Raw genomic sequence first — 4177 nt, 5'->3', positions numbered from 1 at the left:
ACCCTTTTGATTTGTGGTTGCTCTGTGGGGAGGGGAGCGCTTGTTTGGATTTGCGCCCCATGGCTATGCTGCTGGGTGGGGTCATGGGGTGGGGAAATGGTACATGGACAAAAATGGACCCCTTCGATTTTAATATGTCAGAGCCCGTCAAGCACGTACAGGTACCACCCACACCTGTCTGTGTTTGGCAACCCTTTCTGTTTTTGGTTTCCAATCGGACAGGACACAATGAGTCTCTTCTCCAATGTAAGAATGACTGCTTTTATTCTTCCTGCTGGAATGCTCAAGCATTCCCATTGGCAGTTGTCCTACGCCTCCCACGGTGGGTTTCCTGGCCACTTAACATTACCAATTCTGCTTTGCAGTTAAGGCCCAAAAGAGACTTCGGCATTTCTGCTGCCATTATTGCCGCCATTGCTGTTGCTGCCGCTGCGGCTGCTGCCGCAGCCGCCAGTTTGGCCTATGCTGTGCCGACTGCGACGGCGGTTGCCAATCTGAGCGCCTCCGTTACCATGGCCTTAACAGCCCAAGAGGGAATAAATGGGCATCTGTATACCGGAATGATGCTTCTGAATCAGAGGGTGGACCTGATTCAGGAGGAGGTTGATGTCCTCTGGGAGGTAGCCCAAGTTGGATGTACTCTGCATATGCCTGGTTTATGTGTTACTCCCGTTTTGTATGAGAACTTTACTAGAGCAGCTAACCTGTCCCGTCAACTTTCCGCTCTCCTCCTAGGCAATTGGTCTGCTGAATACGAACAACAGATAAGACAATTAAGACTGGCTATTGCATTGGTGAATTCCACCTCTGTCGATCCTGCCGTTCTTTCCGGACTGTCTAAGTGGCTGCATGATGTTACAACCTGGTTCTCACAGTGGGGAGGCTTAATCTCCTCCACCGTGGTGTTTGTTCTTGTGATTATTTTGCTTTTGTATTGTGTTTGCAAGCTACGGCGCCGTCAGGATGGCTACATGCTTCTGACCCAACAGGCCCTTTTTACCCTCCAAGAGGGGGGAGATCCTCAGGTATGGTTCCAGGCCATGGAGGACGTGTGACACCTGGGGTAAGACGGGGGTGACTCCATGACGGGCAACTCCTCCCTCCTCGGCCGCCTAAGACAGGACCCAGGGTGTCGGTGTCCTACGACGGGTAAGGTTCGAGTGAATCGGAGGTGACCTAAGCCAGAGGCCCCCGCACCGCACGTCAGAGTCCTTGGGACAGGACCCCTGAGTGGTAATTGGATTTTTCCGTGGTCTTTCGGGCAAGAAGCATGGTCACCTGTGTTGCCTGTAGCGAGAAGCTTAGCAGTCTACACTGCCAATTCTTTTGACATATAGGATTTTCGTTTGCTTTAAAGAAAAAGGGGGAGTTGATGGGGGAGGGGGAGGGGTTTATGGGCGGTGCCATGGTCGCTTTGAATGAATATGTATAAGCTTGATGGGGTGATCTCCATATAAGGCCATGGGGTGATCACCATATAAGGCTATAAATGTAAAACTGCGATGTGATTGGCTCGGACTCGCTATATATTTTCTCGTCTGAGAGGGCTCTCTCTCTCTCTCCGCCATGTAACTGCTGAAGAATAAACCACCCCGCTTCACTCCTCCGCCTTCTGTCTGGTGTTTTTTCCCCGTGAGAGGCCGGTGACGACCGAAGACCCGGGATGGGTAAGTAAGAGGGCCGTGGGGCTAGTCGTCTAGATCTGTTGTAAGGGTAAACGCCCGCAACAAATTACCAATACCACTTAAATAATTTGCAAAAATAAGAACAAATTGGTTACTTAATTTAAAAACATAGTTTTAACACCTAAAACAAGAAATGATAAAAGAAGCAATATTGACTAATTTAATTAAGAAATATAAAAGCTCTCTTTGGTGAAGGTATCGCCGCTGCAGCCGCTTGCAGTTGGCAGTCTCAGCCTCTCCTCTTCCTGACTCATCGCTGTTCTCTCTCACCGAGGAATAAGTTGGTCAGGAAGCTGCTCCACCGCCATGGCATTCAAAGACACTGGTAAGACCCTTGTGGAGCCAGTATTGGCCATTCACCGGATACGGATCACCCTGACCAGCCACAATGTGAAATCTCTCCAGAAAGTGTGTGCCGACCTAATCAGAGGAGCCAAAGAGAAGAACCTGAAAGTGAAGGGACCTGTTCGAATGCCCACCAAGACACTTCGAATCACAGCTAGAAAAACTCCTTGTGGTGAAGGTTCAAAGACTTGGGATCGGTTCCAGATGAGAATCCACAAACACCTTTTCTTATTGACTTACACAGTCCTGAAATTGTTAAACATATCACTACTATCAGCATTGAACCAGGTGTAGAAGTTGAAGTCACAATTGCAGATGCCTAACCAATCTCTTTTAATAAATTGATTGCAACTATTGAAAAAAAAAAAGAAATATAAAAGCAAAAAAATATAGCATAAATGCTAAATAAGTCTTTGATGAAGTGAACCAATAAATAGCAGGTACTTAGCACTTAGTAACTGTTCAAGCCTCTGTTGGGGAAACAGAAGGTATGAACTCCTGTGAAGGGGTTGGATGAAACAGGAAGCTAATCCTGTGTGTATATAAGGAAAAGCCCCAGAGAGGCAGTCAGAATTTCTTGGGACCAGCATCTCGTGGCAGAGCAGCTACAGAATGGAGAATTGAGCCAGAATATCCTGAGACCTCATAGTGGTGGAGCTTCTTCTGAACAGGAGCCGAAAGCTTGGAGCCCAAAGCCCAGAGTCCAAAACCAGGAGCCAGGAGCCAGCAGCCAGAAGCTCAGATGACTGAGGAAGCATGACTGGGCTGCTCAGACTTTGTTTGTGCCTTGGTTGAGCCTTGAATTCCCTGGAGCAGAAATTTCTGACATGGACCAGACCCTGTGGACTTCAGTGTGGAGCAGAACCTATGCAGAGTGGTAGACAAAGAACTGGGAGCTGTCTGCCATTGAACCTCAGTGACAGTCTGGTGAATCCAGGTAGAATATGGGACCATGGAAGGGGATCCAGGGAATCTGAGAACAGGCCACAAGTCAAGATGAAAAGACCTCTCCTTGGGTACTGAGTAATGAAGAAATTGTAGTTTCCTAGTGATCTAGGGGTGGAGGGGTTTATGTATGATACTTGGTAATTGATTTCTGAATAAGTGACTGAGTTAATCAAGACTTTGAACCATGAGTGGAAGACTTTGCTGAATAAGTGACTAAGTTAACTTAAGACTTTGCCCCATGAATGGAAGACTTTGAGAAGTTGTAATATTGTGAAAGCTGTATATTGATTTTCTGTGAAAGTTTTGCTTTGATTTGTTATGGAATAAAATAGAGTTTTCATTATACTGTGTAATAAGAACCTTAAAAGCTGTTCACAGTAGCATTCTTTTGTAAAGCTTCTGCACATGGAATTACAACCAATTACCAATTGAAAGTGAAGCAAGATAAGCCAAGGAGGTAATATGGATGATGACTACAATGATTAAAATAAATTTTAAAAAATCTATGTTGCAAAATTACAAATAACAAGATTAGCCCTAAAGTAGAGGTTTGGGAAGACACCTCCATTTCCTTTGCAGGTGTCTGTGTGTGTGTGTGTATGTGCGTGCGTGTGTATGTGTGTCTGTGTGTGTGTAGGAAAAGTGGTCCACAAATGTGAAAAATTATACATTGTTAGATATTTTTAAAGATATACTGATCAATGTTACTGACTTCTTTTTTTCACTCTTCTACCTTAGAAGAGGGTAAATAGGTGTCAAAGTAGATAGAATGCTGTGCCTAGAGTCAGGAAAATTCATCCTCCTGAGTTCAGATCTGACTGTAGACACTTGTATGATCCTGGGCAAGTCACATAATACAGTTTTTTTAGTTTCCTCATCTGTGGAATGAGCTGGACAAGGAAATGGAAAGTAGCTCTGGTATCTTTGCCAAGAAAACCCCCAATGGTACCACAAAGAGTAGGACTTGACTGAGATAATTGAACAACAAGGGAACTTTGGGAAATGGGGAGGGATGAGTGAGGGATTTTGGTAATTCAAAAATAAAATATGTCAATAGAATTTATACTAAAAAAGTCTTGTATGAATTAGAAACCAGTGTGAGAAAGGGCATCAGACTGAAACTGTGGATAGAATGATGCACAGTGAATGCAGAGCAGATCATTTAAAGGCTCATCTTCTTGATGGCAAAGTGTTAAAGA

General features: G+C 44.9%; 1 pseudogene; it reads left to right on the top strand.

Annotated features, from left to right (window-relative positions):
- Positions 1-1870: 1870 nt before the first annotated feature.
- Positions 1871-2451, top strand: LOC138170181 (small ribosomal subunit protein uS10-like; annotated as a pseudogene).
- Positions 2452-4177: the final 1726 nt, after the last annotated feature.

The sequence above is a fragment of the Petaurus breviceps genome, unplaced genomic scaffold (genome assembly GCF_028583685.1).
Source record: "Petaurus breviceps papuanus isolate PSGF00001 unplaced genomic scaffold, PetGlider_PUasm1.0 38, whole genome shotgun sequence".
In the NCBI taxonomy this organism is placed as follows: Eukaryota; Metazoa; Chordata; class Mammalia; order Diprotodontia; family Petauridae; genus Petaurus; species Petaurus breviceps.
This window is presented reverse-complemented; position numbering and strand designations above follow the sequence as displayed.